The following is a 10,325-nucleotide window of genomic DNA, read 5'->3' on the forward strand; positions in this document are numbered from 1 at the left end:
AACAACGTTAATATCTGTATGGCAGTAATCTAGTGAAAGGCCATATGGTGGAGTCAGCCTTAGTTAGTTAGTTAGTTAACTACTAACTGGTAGTTGGTTTCTGTGGACAGCAGGTGGTGGTGTTGCTTCAACAATGAGCCGAGACTCCAACACACAACAGCTGTTTGTCTCATTAGCACTCAAACTTAGTACTTTTAATGAAGTAAAGGATGCAAATACCTGCTCCACCGCTGCCTGAGGAGCATTTCAGTTGAATGCAGGACTTTAACTCAGTATTTGGGATTCTTCTCCAAGACTAGAAAAGTATTAAATAACAAAAATATTCATTTAAATAAGAACACTTTGTCTCTAAATGCAGACTGTTATACAATCAGTTATATGTAGATATATGCACACACACAAACACAACACACGCGTACACACACACACACACGCACGCACGAACGCACGCATGCACGCACACACACACATAGACGTATGTATGCATGTAGTTCATGCATTGTTTACATTCCATAGCCATAGTTTTTCTGGTCTTATAACGCAGCAATACATTTCTCCTTCTACCTATGCATCTGTCTAATATCACTTTGTACCTTTCTGCTTATTCAGTTTCTGGTTGAACATAAACTGCATTTTGTGCTTTGTACTCTGCGCAACGACAATAAAGTTGAATGTAATGTAAGACAAACAGCTGATTTCCACTAAATTAAGGGGGGGGGGGGGGGTGCAGATCAGGATGATTAGAACAGGAAGAGGTGAGTCAGCTGGAAACTGAAGGCTGAGGCAGGGTAAGTGTTAATCCAACATTTATTATTTTACTCTCAAAGTCTCTGAGTCTGTTTTCTCCCTGAGGAGGAAAGAAATGTTAGAATGATTGACAGTATGATTCATGTGTGTGTGTATGTATATGTGTGCATGTGTCTTGTTGAAACTCGATTGTTGTGTTGTGAGCTCCCAGTCAGTGTTGCTGTTGTTTCTCTCAGACTGACTTCAGATCAAAAGATGAATGATTTGGAGGAAGAGGAGGACGGAGCAGAGTCTGTAGTATCAGGCTGTCAGTCTACGAAGAGTGACCGGTCCAGAAGAAAACCTCCAGACTTTAGTAAAGAATCTGGACCCTCAGACACAAAGTAAGAGACCTGATACTAACTTTGAATCCTTTTTAATTATTGGCAGCAATTTGTGTAGCGTTCCATAATTGTCTTTTTAAAGATAATATAAGGTGTTGAGGCTATCCTATGAGCTTCGACATGGACAGCATGGAGTCCAGGTGCTGATTAATAAAGAGCTGTGGCATGCTCACGGCTACGGTGAGAACCGTGTGTTTCCCCCCCCCATCCACACCTTTCCGTCACTGATCACCACAACTGTAAATATAGGCTAACTAACTCTCAGTGACATGCCACACTCCCAAGTGGCTGAAATAAAGAACTACATTATCCAAACTAAAGGTGGATGCAAATGGCTCATACGTGATGGTTAAAGTAACATTCATAAAAACCTGTTGGTGTTTGCAGAGTCCAGAACCAGAGACGGAGACCAGAGTCTCTAGTATCCGTTGTCAGTCTATGAGGGTTACCAGTCAATGCCAGAACCTCCAGGTCTCAGTACTGGACCTGGACCCTCTGACAGATAGCAAGAGAACTGATACCAACTCATTCATGTCTCATTCCTCTGCTAATAGTAATAAAAATATACTGACCATAAGTCCAGATAGTGGACTGATGGATGGAGAGATGCCAGTTCACATCCTGGGAATTGCCAATGTGCTTTTGAGCAAGGCACCAACCTCCCCAACCGCTTAGGGTGCCTGTCCAGCACTTTGACATCACAGCAGAGTGTAAATTATATTTTCCCCACTGTGAATCAATGACAAGTATAAGGCTGAATCCCATTTCTCCATCTTACCCCTTACCCCTTAGCCCTAACCCTTATCCCTTGCCCCTTAATCCTGTTTGGACAACAGCGTCATATTCAGTTATTTATTTATATATTTTATAGTTATGTTATATTCACGTTGGTGGTGCAGAGGCAGATTATTAGAACTATAACTTTATGTGTGAACATACCACACACATAAAAAGGCACTCAAATGTGTAAAACTAAAAAAAGACACAAGACCACAAACAAAGAAATTAACTACAGCTATTCTGATATTCCACAACAGTCTGAAGCCTGTTGGCTTGGGGCCCAGTGACAGGCTGGAGCCTCATGGCATCTACCCTTTTAAAGGGCCTAGAGACATGATTGGAACTGCTAAAATTAGCTAATGCTAAAAAATTATAACTATTAGAAGCAAAATTCACCAAGACCTGCCTTTAACTGGCACTGACTTATCTCTAAACTCAGGAACCTTAGAAACAGCTGTAAAACCAGATACATGTTTTGACTGCTTTGCTTCACTTGATCTTTATCAATTTAATTCAATTATTTCTTCATCTAAGCCATCAACCTGCCTCTTAGATCCCATCCCGACTAGGCTACTTAAAGAAGTTTTACCATTAGTCACACACTTCACTACTAAATATAATCAATTTGTCTTTATTAACAGGCTATGTACCACAGCACTTTAAAGTAGCTGTAATTAAACCTCTTCTGAAAAAGCCAAACCTTGATCCAGATGTTTTAGCCAACTATAGACCTATATCCAACCTTCCATTTCTCTCTAAGATTCTTGAGAAAGCAGTCGCCAACAGCTGTGTGACTTTCTGCATAGCAACAGCTTATTTGAGGATTTTCAGTCAGGATTTAGAGTTCATCATAGCACAGAGACAGCACTTGTGAAAATTACTAATGACCTCCTATTGCTTCAGACAAAGGACTTATCTCTGTACTTGTGTTATTAGATCTTAGCGCTGCATTTGATACCATTGACCATTATATCTTATTACAGAGATTGGAACATTTAATTGGCATTAAAGGGACTGCTCTAAGCTGGTTTAAGTCTTATTTATCAGATCGATCTCAGTTTGTTAATGTTAACGATGAATCCTCTGTGCACGCCAACGTTAGTCATGGAGTCCCACAAGGATCTGTGCTCGGTCCAATCCTGTTCACTTATATATGCTTCCTTTAGGCAGTATTATTAGGAAACACTCCATAAACTTTCATTGTTATGCAGATGATACTCAATTATATCTTTCAATCAAGCCGGATGAAACTAATCAGTTAGCTAAACTTCAAACGTGCCTTCAAGATATTAAAACCTGGATGACCTGTAATTTTCTAATGTTAAACTCCGATAAAACTGAAGTTATTGCTCTCGGACCCAAGCACCTTCGTGACGCACTATCCAAAGATATAGTTACTCTGGATGGCACCACCCTGGCCTCCAGCCCTACTGTGAGGAATCTTGGAGTCATCTTTGATCAGGACATGTCCTTTAATTCCCATTTAAAGCAAATTTCAAGGATCGCCTTTTTTCACCTACGTAATTTGCAAAAATCAGGAATATCCTGTCTAAAAATGATGCAGAAAAACTAGTCCATGCATTTGTTACTTCTAGGTTGGATTACTGCAATTCTCTGTTATCAGGCTGCTCGAAAAAATCCATAAAGACTCTACAGCTGATCCAGAATGCTGCGGCACGTGTTCTGACGGGAACCAGGAAAAGAGATCACGTTCTCCTGTTTTAGCTTCTCTGCATTGGCTTCCTGTAAAATTAGAATAGAATTTAAAATCCTTCTTCTCACCTACAAAGCTCTTCATGGTCAGGCTCCATCTTATCTTAAAGAGCTTATAGTACCTTACAACCCTGGGAGAGAACTACGCTCCCAGAATGCAGGGTTACTGGTGGTTCCTAGAGTCTCTAAAAATAGAACAGGAGCCAGAGCGTTCAGCTATCAAGCTCCTCTCCTGTGGAACCAGGTTCCAGTTTGGGTCCGGAGGCAGACACCGTCTCCACATTTAAGAGTAGGCTTAAGACTTTCCTTTTGATAAAGCTTATAGTTAGGGCATAGAATCGAATATTGTTAGGGAGTAGTAGTTAGTCACATTGTTTTCAGATTTTCTATCATATAATATAACTAAAGGGAGACTTGGCATACAGCCCGATCCGGTTGGGGAGAGTTCTGGCCCGGCCGGGCTGGAGCTCTCTTTACCTCGTCTCTCTTGGTTTTGTTGTAATAGTTTTAGACAGCTGGGGACTTATTTTGATACACTAGTTAGGGCATAGAATCGAATATTGTTAGGGAGTAGTAGCTAGTCACATAGTTTTCAGATTTATCTAACATATAATCAAGAATATAATAGAACCAAAGGGAGACTTGGCATACAGCCCGATCCGGTTGGGGAGAGTTCTGGCCCGGCCGGGCTGGCGCTCTCTTTACCTCGTCTCTCTTGTTTTGTTGTAATAGTTTTAGACAGCTGGGGACTTATTTTGATACACTGAGCTCCTCTCTCCTCTATCTTTCCATCTTTTCATTTAGTGCATCCATGTCCCAGAAATGCTTGTTACTAACCTATTTCTGGGGAGTCATTCCCCGGAGTCCTTATGTTCTTTTTTCCCCAGCATGTTCCCTGGATCAGAGAGGCTCCGAAATCAGGGTAGCAGCTATTGCCATGGTTCCGCTACACGTTCTGTGATGCCATGTTCAACTGCTACACTGTGGTGCCCTGCTACGTCCTGCTACGTCCTGCTACGTCCTGCTGTGCCTTGTAATGCTGCACAGCGTCCTGCTATGCCATGAACTACCACAAAGAACTGCTACAAACTACTAATTTTTCTATTTTTGTTATTGCCACTCTTCATTCTAACCCCAACCGGCCCGTCAGACACCGCCTACCAAGAGCCTGGGTCTGACCGAGGTTTCTGCCTAAAAGGAAGTTTTTCCTCGCCACTGTCGCACTGTTGCTTGCTCTGGAAGAAACTAGAACTGTTGGGTCCTTGTAAATTCCGGAGTGTGGTCTATCTGTAAAGTGTCTTGAGATAATTCTTGTTATGAATTGATACTATAAATAAAATTGAATTGAAATTGAATTAAAATGATTATATTTTCATCTGAACACAAAAATCACGTTAAATGTGAAAAATCAAATCAAATCAATTAAATTTAAATCTAAATTTTGTGTTTCACAGGGACGTTATGTGTATTGGCATAAAATAAAAACTGGTTAATCAATCAATCGCCAATGACAACCACCAGACCTGCTGTAAAAAAACTCCTTTTTGCCGAATTTGATGATTTAAAACTGTAGAATAAAACATAAAAAAGTCGAAATAGCATTCTCAGTTTCCAGTGTGTTGCTGTTTTTCCTCTCAGACTGACTTCAGATCAGAAGATGAGTGATTTGGAGGAAGAGGAGGACAGAGCCCCCCCCCCCTTGTGTGCAGACAGAGAGAAAATACTGGGGGAACCAACTAAAACTTCTTCTTCATTTTGTGGCAGGTAGCAACCATAAAATGACCTAAAACGTAATTGCAATTCATTATTTATTCAGCAAATAACGTTTCCATCACGTTTATCACATAAGCCAAATATCATAAAATTTTACAATTGCTCACCTTTGAAGGGGAGGGATCGAGTTGCCAGTTTGGTTCAGTGGATTAAGCAGGCTCAAATATACTCAGAGGTTTATGCCTTGATGCAGAGGACCAGGATTTGAGTCCAACCTGTGATGATTTCCTGCATCTCTTTCCCCTCTCTCTCCCCTTTTCACCTAGCTGTCCTATCAATTAAATGCAGAAAAGCCCCAAAAAATACTCTTTAAAGGGGAGGGAGCGGATGACAGCAAGTATAGTAGGGCGACATCTCTGCAGAGACGTGTAAATATGACGTAAAGATTTTTCATTAAATTGCTGAAGCAGTGGCGGATAGCATTTCTAGTTTTCTGTGCCAATGTCCTGATTGTTTTTATTGTTCTGTTGGTTTTGTGTTTGTGTTATTAAGTCTTATGAATTCGCTCCATATAGTGTTCCTGAAGGTTAAAAACAAACATCCGTGGACAGTACTGATTAAACGTTAGCAGCAGACAATAAAAAGGGCAGAAAATGGTCAAATGAAGATTTGGTCCAATTCTGTGTTGCAGAATATTTGAATTACATTCATGTCTTCATTTGATAGTTGACAAGATACAGAAAACAGTATGACTTACAGAGAAGGAACACTCCGGGCTTGAACCTGAGACTCTCTGTCACATGCTGTGTGTCTGAGACTGCTCGGGTACCTCAATATTCAGACTACTTACTACTAACCCCAGTTCAACCCAACGGATCAAGCTAAGCTGCTCAAAGTGACTGTGAAACAGTAATAGTCATCTCTCTGCATAGTCATCTCTCTTTCAGGGAGGACTTTTACTGTGAAGGAGCTGCAGTGAATGTTGAGTTGTTTTAATGAACAAACTACAGACAGATCACTAATGGTTACTAAGACAGTCGGAGAGAAAATGCAGTAATTAGTGGTTATGAAAGCAGGAGAGTTGAGATTAAAGTAACAGTTTAATTACAGACTGAATTCAAACAGAACAGTAACAATACTTTTGCTTTTCTCTGAGCTTTGAGGTTTTTTCAAGTCATTTTATAAAGAAATGTGTTGACAGAAAGAGGAAGGGGTGATGTTTGAGAGGAGGAGCAGCCGTCCTGCTGTGCTTTGTGTCAGGACGTCCTGAAGGATCCAGTCTCTACCAGCTGTGAACACTGGTTCTGCAGACAGTGCATCACCTCATACTAGAACCAGGCTGCTTCATCAGGAGACTGGATCTTTCCCCAGTGTGGTGAAAGATCCAGAAAAAGTAAGACTGTCCATCTGTCGGCTGATGTCTTCACGTCTGAAAACAGGAATCTTCTTGTGTCCTTAATGAATATACATTTTGTATTTCCTGACAGTGTACGTTGTTAAACATGAACATAAGACCAGAGTAAAGGGGACATATGAACGTGTGACTGAAGGAGCTGATCAAACAGGAAGTGGAACCCTCCTCAGCAGGATTTACACTGTGGTCTACATCACAGACAACTGAGTGAGGAGGTTAATACCCAACATTAGGTTCTACAGCCCTGGAAAAACCTTCTCAGTGCAAAAGTTCTGTCTGGACTGGGCCGAGTGTTTGAAAACCAAGATGTCGATCTGGTGATTCCTCTTTCCTTCAGGGAGCTGAACCTGATCAAAGATGAGCAGTTCAGTCTTCTGGAGCTGCTCCATGTTTTCCATCCAACATCACAGGAGGTCCCCGCAGAGAAACTTCTCTTTGTCTTTGATGGCCTGGATGAAAGCAGACTTTCACTGGATTTCAACAAAATGAGGCTGTTCATGATGTCACACACAAGTCCTAAAGTCAAATTGCTGTTGACAAACCTCATCCAGGGGAAGCTGCTTCCCTCGGCTCTAGTCTGGATAACGTTCCGACCTGCAGCAGTCAATCAGATCCCTCCTGCGTGTGTTGACAGGGTAACAGAAGTACAAGGCTTCACTGACGCCCAGAAGGAGTAGTACTTCAGGAAGAGAGTCCACAGGAGCTGATGGAGGCTGACAGGGAAGTTCTTCTGAAGCTGGGGAGGCTGGCATTTGAAAAGCTGGAGAAAGGAAACATCATGTTCTACCAAAAGACCTGGAGCACTGTGGTCTGGATGTCACAGAGGCCTCGCTGTACTCAGGAGATTGTTCACAGATCTTCAAAAGAGAGAGTGCGGTCTTCCAGAAAACAGTCTACTGCTTCGTTCATCTTTTCCACTGTTACACCAACAGGATCACACAGGTACTCAAGGACTTCCTGGGAAAAGACTGAGCCTGTGACAACAGTGACCTAAATGATGGCAATGATAACAATTACCCAACTCTAATGTCTTCCTGAAGAGAACAATGGAGGAGTAAAATGGCCACCTGGACCTGTTTGTCCGCTTCCTTCATGGCTCTCTCTGGAGTCCACCCAGAGACTCTTAGGAGGCCTGCTGGGTCAGACAGAAAACAGTCCACAAATCATCTAGAGAGCCATCAACAACCTGAAGGAAAGAAGACCAAAATTTCTCCTGACAGAAGCATCAACATCTTCCACTGTCTGACGGAGATGAACGCCACGCTCAGTTCATCAGGAGATCCAAGAGTTCCTAAGTCAGAGAACAGATTAGAGAAGAAACTCTCTGAGATCCACTGCTCAGCTCTGGCCTACATGCGCAGATGTCAGAGGAGGTTCTGTGATGAGTTGACCTGGAGAAGTACAACACATCAACGGAGGGAAAACAGAGACTGATTCCAGCTGTGAGGACTGCAGAAAGGCTCGGTAAGCCATTGATTATCAACACAATAAATTATGTAAAGCTGACGCCATCAGTATTAGAGTAAAGATACACACTTTACACACATTGAGATTATAAATCATGCATTACTAATTTTGGCGATATTTGTGTTACTACAAACAGCTCTTGAACATCAGTAACAGTTTATTTATTTATTTGTTTATTTTTTATTTATATATTGACAGGGACAATGCTCAGCTCCTTAGCAGTACCATTATTGGCTATAAGCTAATTTCAGCCGTATTCCCTGGGCAGGAAACAGAGAATAACATGTCTGTCAGAAGGGAAATCTAACACAGTAGTAAGACAACAATCACATGTAACAGTATTAAAACTTGCCCATTATAAGAACAAACAACAAAAACACTACTTTGACAGCAATAACCACAACATGACACACGGCAACAATACAATTTCACAACATTAAAACACAACAACAATATCCAACAATAAAATCACAGAGACCACTACAACATGACTTCACTACATAAGATTGGCTGTTGTGTTTATGTTGGATGGGAGCATGATTGGCTGATTTCAGCCATGATTTCATTTTTAATTTAAAACCAGTAAAGTATTAAGTTCTCTGATCTCGATTAGTGCTGAGTTCCAATTTTTGTGGCTCTAACAGAGAAGGACTGATCTGCCCGATGTAGATCTGTTCTGTACTGCACAGTCACCTATGCTGTTTGTCCTAGTTTCCCTCCCAGGGCCTGAACACAGTGACACAAACTCATTTAATGGCAGAGCGTTCAGATCACTGATTACGTTATAGACTAGACTACATCAGCAAGAAACAAAACTGTCAAAGGTATGAGATTATGTCTTTGGTTTATGTTACAATTATGGTAACTAGGCTTATTTTAATATTTTTATTTTTATTTTTAACAGTGATATTCTTTACAGTTATGATATGAGTGAAATAAAATCAATGACTGCATTAAACCTTTCTGCATGTAAAGTGAACAGATTTATATTCTCACAAACAACAAAACACAAAAAAACCTCACACACGCTAATTGGCTTATAATGGATTGTTATCTTCTTCATTTGTTCTTCATTCAGATTGACAAGCTGCAGATTTTCAGAGATCAGCTGTGCTACTGGGACCTCAGCTCTGAATTCCACCCCCTCCCATCTAAAGAGCTGGACCTGAGCATCAACATCAACCTGAAGGATTCAGGAGTGAAGGAACTGTGTAATGGATGGAGATTCAGATTGTAGAGACTTGAGACTCTTGGTCGTTCATGTATTTTAATGTTGTCCAGTGTAATTTATGAAATTTAATCCATAACAGAAGTTTTACATTTATATAAGTTCCCCTGTTTTTTTTTTTTTGTGTCTGAGTACAAATCACCACAACTCTTTGTTATTTTTCAGTTTGAGCAGTTTGTCTCCAGATGTAGTCTGGACTCAAACTGGATCACTGTCAGAAAACTCTAAGATTTAGTTTTGCAATTGCGCTGCAACATTAAATCAGAATGTATGATTATTTTCACATGGGAAATCAGAATCAGCAATACTTTATTGATCCCCAAAAGAAAATTCTGTGTTGCAGTTTCACAAAGTATATAAATATCAGAGTATAAATATAAGTAAAGAAATACAAGGAGTGGGGATGTATGGTATTTCATAGTTAGAATTGTAATCGTGAACATTAATAATGAAATAAATAGTAGCAGCAGAGCATTGCAAAATGCATTAAAATTAAAAGAAAATTGGGTAGAAAAAGTCATATTTTGATTTTCAACATGACGATTGCCACAACAAATGCACCAAACACTTTGTTTTTCTCAACTGGAATACCAATAAAATATAAATACCTGGTGTTAAAAAAAAGAATAAAAAAGAATAAAAAACTACTGTGATTCCTCAAATAAAACTGGGAGTCAATTAAAAACACACGCCCATACACACACACAGAGGCACACACACAAACACACTCTCACTCACTCCCCACGCGCTCTCTCACACACACTCTCACTCACTCTCCCACGCGCATCTCTCACACACACATCACACACACACACACACACACTCCCACACACACAGAAACATGCACTTTCTCTCTCTCTCTCTCACACACACACACACA

General features: G+C 40.6%; 1 long non-coding RNA gene and 1 pseudogene across 2 annotated transcripts; both read left to right on the top strand.

The window, feature by feature from the left end:
• Positions 1-742: 742 nt before the first annotated feature.
• On the top strand, positions 743-5,312 carry LOC116682463 (uncharacterized). 2 transcript variants are annotated; one of them, XR_004330434.1, is made up of 3 exons: positions 743-788; positions 984-1,130; positions 5,262-5,312. It is a non-coding gene; the product is annotated as an uncharacterized LOC116682463 (long non-coding RNA). The 2 variants fall into 2 exon arrangements; XR_004330435.1 differs by lacking the exon at positions 5,262-5,312 and adding an exon at positions 1,518-1,554.
• A 411-nt stretch (positions 5,313-5,723) lies between these two features.
• LOC116682462 (uncharacterized) lies at positions 5,724-9,454 on the top strand (annotated as a pseudogene).
• The last annotated feature ends 871 nt before the right edge of the window (positions 9,455-10,325 follow it).

Source organism: Etheostoma spectabile, unplaced genomic scaffold (assembly GCF_008692095.1).
Source record: "Etheostoma spectabile isolate EspeVRDwgs_2016 unplaced genomic scaffold, UIUC_Espe_1.0 scaffold00018796, whole genome shotgun sequence".
NCBI classification, from domain to species: domain Eukaryota; kingdom Metazoa; phylum Chordata; class Actinopteri; order Perciformes; family Percidae; genus Etheostoma; species Etheostoma spectabile.